At 43.2% G+C, this 10,156-nt stretch overlaps 1 pseudogene; it reads right to left on the bottom strand.

The window, feature by feature from the left end:
- Positions 1-3,684: 3,684 nt before the first annotated feature.
- On the bottom strand, positions 3,685-4,514 carry LOC102862519 (annotated as a pseudogene).
- Between the last annotated feature and the right edge of the window lie 5,642 nt (positions 4,515-10,156).

The raw sequence follows: 10,156 nt of genomic DNA, 5'->3' as shown, positions 1-10,156 counted from the left end.
TGGCATATGGTAAGCGAGGTATGTTGATGGGTGCCTAGACAGAAGCAGGAACCTTAGTCAGAAGTGGTATACCAGCTAATTCAGTGGCTGGTGGCTGGACAGCCAGGCACAGTCCACAGGCCCTGGAGAGCATCCCTGAACATAGCGCTGAGCGCATACTTCTGGTGCTAGACACAAAGTGGTGTAAGTGTGGCCTCCGGAGGAACTGGACTGGCAAAGTGTGGGGACTTCCTTGGCCTGGTTCCCAGGATAGTGTGAGAAACAAGAGGAAAGATCATACTTCTCTTGTAGTCAGACAGCTACTGACCCCAATATCCTAAGCCAGTCTGACCACTGTGCAAAACGGCCACACAGTGCTTTTTGCAATTCTGTTCTCCATCAGCCTCCTTATATGATGTTTTCATTCATTTTCCTCCTTCTGTCAAGTGTTTGAAATATGTCTTTATGTTTTGCTTTTCAACTCAGGGTTTCAGAATTTTTCATCTCTGCTATCTTTGTTTTCTGGTGTCTTGACTGAAGAAGGTTAAGGGTTTACATCTGCTTTGGCTGCCATCTTACCCAGAAGTCTCTATGTCATAAAATGTGTTATGTACTGGATTATTGTGGTGCTCCAGCACATAGACACATAAGAAGTGTCTGTGTACTGGATGATGATAATAACTCCATTTCAGTCAGAGCTCAAAATTTTTTAAAGACGCTAATCTTGTTCAGCCTGGGAATTGTTGATGTTAGTTAACTTCCCAGCTATACAGCAACCCAGTGCTGACTAAACCAGCATTTACCAAGCACTGGCTGATGGGTAAGCTCTAGATGCGCTGCCTAGGAATCAAGCCCAGATATGGACGACAAGAATAGTATTGCTAACACACCACTCGTAGCATAGCATCAGGTCAACACTAACCACAAGATTGGCAGTTTTAATCTGTTAGGTGCTCTGTAAGAGAAGGATGGACAGTCTTTTCCAGCAAAGATTTATAGCCTTTGGAAACCAAGTTTCTCCTTGGAGGCAAGGATTTTGAAGCTCTGTTTCATATATTTTGTGCACATGGCCAGGAGGGATTCTTCCTTGTAGAAGGATATAATGTTTGGAAAGGTGAGAGGACAGCACAGGAGAGGAAGACTTCAGATGAAATGGATTGGCACAATAACTGTTCAAACAACAGCTTCTTGGTCTATGTACAAGTTTCACATAAGCACAATTAAGTGTTCTGAAGTCATAGTATGCTGTAACGGATCAGTCTTTCTTTGAGAAATAAGAAATCCCTAATTCTAACTCTTAGATTTAGCACTTAATTGTATAAACCCAGGAAGTTATGAGCTTTGCTGAAAGGTTCAGCTCAATTCGTCTTCAAAACAGGAATAACAATAGTCCTTTCCTTGAGGACTTATTAAGGAAGATCAAGCTAGTGATCACAACAGCCTTTCACTGCACACATGCCTTGTGCCACAGAAAGTATCACTGATAGAGCATGAGTGCATTTACATTTTTTAATACTGGTTTAGTTACAAAGTTCATATACATTGTTTTTCACACCACATCTCTTCCATTTCCTTCACCCCCTCCTCCCACCACCCTTCAAATTGTGACCCTATGATTAATGCCCATGATAACCCTTTATGTGGATTGTGAATTTGTGCACTAGCATTGAGTCAATTCATAGCTGACTCTCCAGGATTCTCAGAGGCTGTAAATCACATGAGAGGGCATTGCTTATCTTTCTCCCTTAAGCCACCTGCCTTTGTGTTGGCCACATATCTCAACGTTACCTGCTGTTGTTGTGTGCCCTCATGTTGACTATGATTAATGATGACCCTATAAGCAACAGCTTTGAACTCTTTCCTATATTAAGCCAGCCTCACCATCTCTGACACATCTAGCCTCATTGCCATAGTCACTGTGTCAATCCATCTCATCCAGGGCCTTCCTTTTTTTTGCTGACCCTTTACCCTTCCAAGCATGATGTCCTTCTCCAAGGAGTGGCCCTTCCTGGCAACACGCCCAAAGTATATGATTTTGAGCTTCAAAATTCTTGCTTCAAGGAGCAACCTAGTCTCACTCTCTCCAGGGCAAACCTGTTTGTTCTCTTGGCAGCCCATGGTATGTTCAATGCACTTCTTGAGCACCACAGATGAAATTGTTAACAACCTCAATCTTTTTGCCATCTATCATGATGAATACTGATTGGTCTGGTAGTGAGAATATTTTTATTTTCTTCATGTTGAGCTTCAATCCATATTGTAGACTGCAGTCCTTGACCTTCTGCTGCAAACGCTTCAGATCCTCCTCAGTTTCAGCAACAGAGTTGTGTCTTCTGCATTATACAGGTTTTTGATGAATATTCTTCAATTCTGATGCCACATTCTTCTCATAAACCCCAGACTCCTAATTATCTGTTCTGCATGCTGTTGCTGTCATGTGCCATCAAGGTGCCTATGACTCACAGAAACCTGTATACAATAGCTCTGAATCCTGATTCTGAATGAGTTTCATTGATTCAGACAGGCCTAATCCCATTTCCCTAGTTATCATGTCAATCCATCTCAACTGGAATCTTCCTCTCCTGTGCTGTCCTTTCCAAGTATGAAGCCTTCTCCAAAGACTGGTTTCTCCTGGCCACATGGGCAAAGTATGTGAGATAAAGCTTCAAAATCCTTTCCTCCAAGGAGAAACTTGGTTTTACCATCTCCAAGACAGACCTATTTGTTCATCTGGCAGTCCATGGTAAGTTCAAGACTCTTCAGCACCATAACTCAAAGACATCAATTTTTCTGTTATCCTTGGTCATTTTCCAACTCCATTATGCTAATTGCAAAGACCATGTCCTTGATCAGGCACATCTTAGTCTTCAGAAAAACATCATTGCTCCTCATCCTTCTGGAGAGGTCCCTGACAACAGTCTTCCCTTATGCAATTTGTCTTTTGATTTCCTAACTGCTGTTGCCAAGATTGTTGATTGTGGAGCCGAACAAGCTATCATTTTTTTATGTTGTGCTCTTTATTGCCAAAAATAAAACCTTTTAAAAAGAACTACTGTTAATCAATAAATACTACTTTCTGTATCGCACCACTGGCAGCCTAATGAACGGCTCTGGGGATGTTGCTACCTGAGACAGTACTAAGGGGTCAGGGCCAGAGACTGTCATCAGGAAATGAGGGTGGGAGAGCATCGTGGCCGCCTCCTAACTCAATCATCGGGGTGCTGGCAGTGGGGGGTGGGAGACGTTGCTAGCTGATGGGAAATGAATGAAATGATGAGGTGTTGGGGTGGCCAGTCCCGGGAAAGGGGCTGGAAGGATTTCGAAGCAGCCTGATTGACGGTTTTAGCACTCAACCCTCAGGTACAGCTCTGAAATTTCAGACAGGCTTTCCAGTAAAGAATAATGACCGAGAGTGTAAGAAAAGTCCAGGGCAGTGTTTCTCAACAGGGAAGTGGTACGGCACCTGGGGCACATTAGGAAATGAAGTGTAAAGGAGGGAAGGTCCGCTTTCGGGGTGGCACTCCCGTGACCAGGATGCCAGCTATCCAGTGACGCGATGTTCTATCTCAAACAGAAACAGCATCCCTGGGCATCAGGAAAGGTCAGGCTGGTGCACCTTTCTCCTTATTTGTGGCCTGCCAAGAAGCTGGCGCAGCAACAGTCCACGAGTCCCTCAGGAGAGCCCTGAAGTCCAGCTAGCTGCGGCTAGTTGATGGTCAGGACGTCGCTCTGGATCTCATGACTTAACTGGGTCTGTAAGTCACTCAGCTGCTTCTTCAGTCCCGACAAGGCGGAGAGAAAGATGGTTTCTGGGCTCAGAGAGCCACAGGACTCCACGTTGTAGTAAAACCTCTCTGGCTTGCCGTTGGGGTCATAGGGAGCCTGGGACTCATCTTCATCCAGCTCAGAGTATTCGCTCTTTGGCCATTCCTCTGCCTTGGAGTACACTGTGTGCCTCAGGGCATTATCTGGATCATATTCAAAAGCCACCACCCCTGCAGTCGGGTTCCACTTGGCATGTTCTTTGCCGAAGCCCTTTTTGGCATAGGCTCACAGTCTCAGCTCCTGCCCCTTTCTGAGTTTGACAATAAGGATTCATCCTGCTCCACATAGTCATTGGGGTCATTGTCTCGATTCCGGGATGTGACCGGAATGACCCGGGGGCTGTTGGAAATGAGGTCTCGGGATGTGACGTGCCGAGTCTGATCGTCATTGCACCGCACGTCAAGTGTGAACTCCACCGAGCACTCAGGGCAGAACTCTTCACATATGCAGTCCCGGGAGTACTGCAGCTTGTCCACAATGTCATCACTAATAAGAGGGATTAATCCAAGTCTGTGAGCAAAGAACTCATCGTGAAGGACTGAGGAGTTGGCGTCAATCTGCACCCAGTCGATGGCTATGATGGGCACTTGAGCGATGAAGACCCTCCGAATAGAATTGGCCACCGCGAGGTCCGTGTTCTCGATGATGAACTTGACATTCTCGTCCGTAAGCTCCGTGATGCGCACCATAGGTTAGTTGGCGTATGGCATTTCGCCGCTCGAGCAGTCCGACCTCTGCCCGCAAGCTGTCATTTTTTACAATCTCAATCTCTTCTCCAACCATCATGATGCTGCCAATTGGCCCTGTGGTGAGAATATTTGTCTTCTTGATGTTAAGCTTCAATTCATAGTGAAGACTACAGTCCTTGACCTTCTGCAGCAAATGCTTCAAATCCTCCTCAGTTTCAAGCAAGGAAGGTTGTATCATCTGTGTAATGCAGGTCATTGATACGTCTTCCTCCAATCCTGATTCCATACTCCTCCTCATAAAAGTTCAAACTCCTGAATGATCTATCCTTGTATACATTGAAAAGGCATGGAGATGGAATGTATCCCTATTGCACTCCTTTCCTAATTTTGAACCATGCAGTGTTTTCTTACTCTATTCTGATGACTGCCTCCAGGTCCAAGTATAGGTTTTATATAAGCATAGCCAAGTGTTGTGGGATTCCCATTCTTCTGGTTAACCATAATTTGTTGTGATCTATACAGTCAAATACCTTTACCTAGTCAATGAAACATGGATAGACAGACATACCTCTGGTACTCTTTGCTTTCAGCCAAGATCCATCTAACATTTGTTCCCCCATATAAATTGAAAAGATATGGAGAAAGGACACACCTCTGATACACTCCTTTATTGATTTTGAACCATGCAGTGATCCCTTGCTCTTTTCACACAATAGCTTTCTGGTCTAGGTATCCTTTATGTTAGATACTGTTATTTTTCAGGAAAGGAAATTAAGACTGTCTGGTTCAGACTAAAAGAGCTCCATTAATGTCATACATTATGTACTGGGTTTCTGGCTAGTGGTTCAAAACCATTAGGCCCTTGACAGGAGAAAAGTAGGCAGTATCCTATAAAGACCCTCGGAGGGTCGCCATGAGTTGGAAGCGGCAAAACAGCAGCGGATTTGGGTTTTGATCTAGTCTGGACTGCGTGCTATTCTGAAGTAGTTAACACAATGCTGTCGCAGAAGCTATTGATTTTCAGCGCCCCTTGAAGGGTAGGCCCCTTGGGGAAGGGGAGCTAAACAAAGATGGACTTTCAGCATCCTTCACCAGTGAAGTCTCGCCTGCTAAACTGTGTTGTTTGCTTTTGGGAAGAACTGACTTTCCGTCTGGCACTAACTATCTTGTTGAAGACCAAAAAAATAACAAACCAAAGCAGAACCATTTGCCAGCTGGAGGTCCCCAGACCCCAGTCTCACCGTGTAATATTCTTTTAGGTACCTGGTTGAGACACATTCAAGTCTCCCTCTCAGCAGCCAAAGCTCTCTTTCATCCACATCATAGGTAAACCCGTATTTGTGTTCTTGCTAATTTTCATCTTGTAAATTTTCTCCTGTTGAAAGCTCTTAGAATCTTTTGGACGTCATCCAAATGCACCAATTATCCCCCTTGACTTTGTGTCACAGCACATCTCCTGTGTCTTCACAGAAGGCACTGATAACAGCATTAATCAGGAGAGAACCATGACAGGTCTGCTTTCATCACGATAATGACTCCCACAGCACTCTAGAGCCCATCAGGGCTGTGTGTCTCCTGATTACGTTTACTTCCTTTTCTCCAGCCAAGACCTGCAGAGGCCTCGCTAGGAAATTAGCTGCTTCTCGAACGCCCCCTTGTGGTGCTTATATGCCAGTGCATATACATGCCTGAAAACAAGGAGCTAAAAGGACCTTAACAACAAAAAAATCCGTCAGTGGATTCCGACTGAAAGAGACGCTATGAGGCAGAGCACTGCTGTTCCCGGACCCGGTTTCTGAAGCTGTAAAACGTTACAGAAGGAAACTGACGTGTTCAAACGTCCTCACTTCTAGGTTAGCCGTTCAGCTCTTAAAACTACTGCACCATCTGGGCACCCTTTTTAAAACCTTAGGGTTTGTTTCAATAGCTCTCTATCTACACAGCATTCTTGTTTTTATTACAAATAAGACTCGTCCTATTCCTTTCTCAAAGTTAAATCAAATTTACTTCATTCTTTTTTCAAAAGGCCTGGTAACCTTCCAGGAGACAATGGTTCAAATCTACTACCTTCACAGGGAGAAAGATGAGCAATGTCTTCCTGTGACGATTTACAGCCTTGAAACTAGACAGGATGGCCAGGAGTGGGAATCGATGAGAAGGTAGTGGGGTTGAGTGTGGGTGCACGTTCCTTTCTTCAGCTCTGTTAATTAATTGACTGCAGTGCTGTATCTACTGGAATAATGGCCCAATTCAAGAACTCCGTGAATAAAGAGATATCGTTGGTAATACTTTCTCCACTTAATTATTTCATTGATTCGTTCTGAACATAAAATGAAATTTTACCTTTTCCCCCCACTAGTTATTACAGGGAGGTCCTATGGACTAGTCCTTTGGGAGATACACTACTAAACCAGAAGTGACTGGTTCAAATCTACCAGCAGCTTCAAAGTAGAGAGATGGGCATTCTCCTTCCTCCCTTGAAATTATAGCTTCCTAAAACCTGCTGTAGTGCCGGCTATCAGTCTGTTCTGACAGAAAGCAACGAGGTGAGGCTGAGTGATTACAGGATTTCTGATGGCAAAGACCTTCAGTGGGAGCCTGCTTCTCTCAGGATTACAGCCTTGGACACTATATGGCGCCGTTCTTCACCCTGCAGTTTCAATGAGTCAGAATAGAGGGCAGTGGGCTTTTAATAGTCATTTAAAGATCTCTGTAAGAAATGTTTAACATGGGTGTCTCCTTGTTGTTTGTTGTTAGGTGCCATTGAGTCAAGAGCTACTCATAGCAACTCTGTGAACAAGTCTGAACCTTCTATCCTGTGCCATCCTCACTGCTGCAGTCACTGTGTCAACCCAGCTGGCTGAGGGTCTTCCTCTCCTCCACCATCCCTCCACCTCCCCAAGCATGATGTAGCCTCTTGTTGTTGTTGTTATGTGCCATCAAGTCACTTGCGACTCATAGCAACCCTATGTACAAGAGCCCTAAACACCTTTCTATCCTGTGCCAACCTCGCCGTCTCAAACGCATTCATTCCCACCACTCCACTCACAGGATGGATCCATCTCATCGAGGGTCTTCCTCTCCTGTGCCGTCCCTTCACACTCCCAAACATGATGTCCCTCTCCAAGACCAGTCCCTCCTTGCAAAATGCCCAAAGTATGTCAGACAAAGCTTCAGAATCCTTGACTCCAAGGAGCATTCCAGCTTCACTCTCTCTAGGACAAACCTGTTTGTTCTCCTAGAAGTCCATAATATATTCAACACTCTTCTCCAGCACCACAGCTCAAAGGCATCATTTCTCTTTCTACCATCCCTATACATTGTCCAACTCTCCAATGCATAGCACGTAATTGCAAAGACTATTGCCTGGATCAGGCACACCTTAGTCTCCATCCTGACTTCGCTGCTCTTCAGTACTCTTGAAGGGTCCCTCACAGCTGACTTCCCAATGCAAAATCCAACCCCACTACCATCAAGTCAATTCCAACTCATAGCAGCAAAGTAGAACCGCATGTAGGATTTTCAGAACTGCATAATATCTATGGAGGCGGATTGCTACATCATTCTTCCAAAAGCAGGTAATTCAAGCTGTGAAACATTTGGTTAGTAACCACGTGCCTTAATTACTGCATGACCAGACTCCTGCAGCTGCTCAGAGTCTTAGAAAACAGTGGCTCTGGCCTGCCTCTCCTCTACCAAACCCTAGCACCTCAGATGTGAAATGTTGTTGCTTGGAACTTCTCAGCAGTTGATTTCCTTCTAAGTGGACTACTCTGCATGTTGCAGTCAAGTAGGAACTGATGCATAGCTGATCCATTGAGTTTCCTAAACTACGTTACACAGGAAGAGACTGCTTGTCTTTCCCCATCAGAGTGGCTAGGGATTCAAGCCATCAGAGAGACAAGGCATTTGGGTTATCAGAAAAACTTCCTGTGGATTCAAACACAATCATTGAGCTCAACTTTTTAATTTAAATTTAAATATTCATGGATTAATATTCTAAGAGGAAGGATAGGGGTTGATCGGAGTTTTAGACAAAATCTGAGGGAACTAAGCCAGCACAGTTCAAAGATTAATATAGAAAATGTATTTTATATATGAGTCCCTTATTACATATATCAATGCCAAATCTTTTCCCCAGTGTGTAGGCTTCCTTTTTAAAAGTTAGAGAAGTTTTTTGATGTCCATAAGATTTTGTTTTTAAAGGTGTTTTTTCATCTATCTTATCCTGGTTGTATGTTTTTCATTTTGCTTGGAAGTTTATTCATGCCAAAGATAGGATTTCTAGAGTTGTTCCTAGTTTAGTTTTTCTCTGATGAACGTTATAGTCTTTGGTCTTACTCCTAGGTCCCTGATCCACCTTTAGTAGATTTTTGTGTATGCTGTGGTGTGAGTCTTGCTTGTTTTCTGCAGAGGATTGTCCAGTTTTTGTCATCACCATTTGTTAAAGAAATTATCATGTCCACACTTAAGTGCTCTCATCTCCTTATCAAAGGTACAATAGCTCTGTGTATTTCTTCCATCTCCTTTTGACAATTCCTGCATCATTCGAGATTTTGCCCATAAAATCCTTCAGCGTTTCAAGTTGAGGCTTAAATTTGTTCTTCAGATGTTTTAGCTTGATAATTGTTGAATGTGTTCATCCTTTTTCGTTTTTAAACTCTGAACAGAGCAAAGATATTTAATTAAGAAAAATGTTATACTTCAGTATTATAACCTTTCTTCATACCTACTCAATCTGTATGCTGAGTAAATCATTTAAGAAGCTGGACCATACGAAGAATATGCCATCAGGATTGCAATAATACTAATCAATAATCTGATCTGCATTATGCAGGTGACATAACCTTGACTATAGAAAGAGAAGAACACTTATAACTCTTGCCATAGAAAATCAAAGACTACAGCTTTTAATGCCAATTACATCTTAACATCAAGAAAACAAAAATCTTCACCACTGGACAAATAGGAAACATTGTGATAGATGAAGAAAAGATTGAAGTTGTTAAGGATTTCGTTTTACCTGAATCCACAACCAACGCCCAGGATAACAACAGTAATGATATAAAAAGACATGTTTCAATGGGAAAATCTCCTGTCAAGAACCTCTTCAGAGTGCTAAAAAGCAAGAATGCAATAAAGACTAAGGTACACCTGAACTAAGTCATGGTATTTGAATCATTTTCTATGCATCTAAAAGTTGAACTATGAATAAAGATGACTGAAGAAGAATTAATACCTTTGAATTGTGGTATTAGGAAAGAGTACTGAGTATCCATCCCATGGACTGCCAAAAGAACAAACAAGTCTGTCTTGAAGGAAGTACAGGCAGGGTTCTCCTGCAGGCAAAACTGGTGAAACTTCATCTCACATACTTTGGACATATTATCAGGAGACCTAGTCCTTAGTAAAAAATATTATGCTGGGGAAGTTGAAAGGTCAGAGAAAAGAAAGAGACCCTCCAGAAGATGGACTGACACAGTGGCCCTAACAATGGACTTAAGCATATCAAAAATGGTGAGAGTGGTGCTGGATAGGGCAAGCTCAGCTCTATTGTTCCCAGGATAGCAAGAAGTCATAGTTGACTTGACAGCATCTAACCACAACAATCACTGTAGTTACAAACAAAGCAGGGAAGAAGAGAAATACATATTTCTAATTTA

The sequence above is a fragment of the Elephantulus edwardii genome, unplaced genomic scaffold (genome assembly GCF_000299155.1).
Source record: "Elephantulus edwardii isolate Elephantulus edwardi_28Jun2011 unplaced genomic scaffold, EleEdw1.0 scaffold00287, whole genome shotgun sequence".
In the NCBI taxonomy this organism is placed as follows: Eukaryota; Metazoa; Chordata; class Mammalia; order Macroscelidea; family Macroscelididae; genus Elephantulus; species Elephantulus edwardii.
This window is presented reverse-complemented; position numbering and strand designations above follow the sequence as displayed.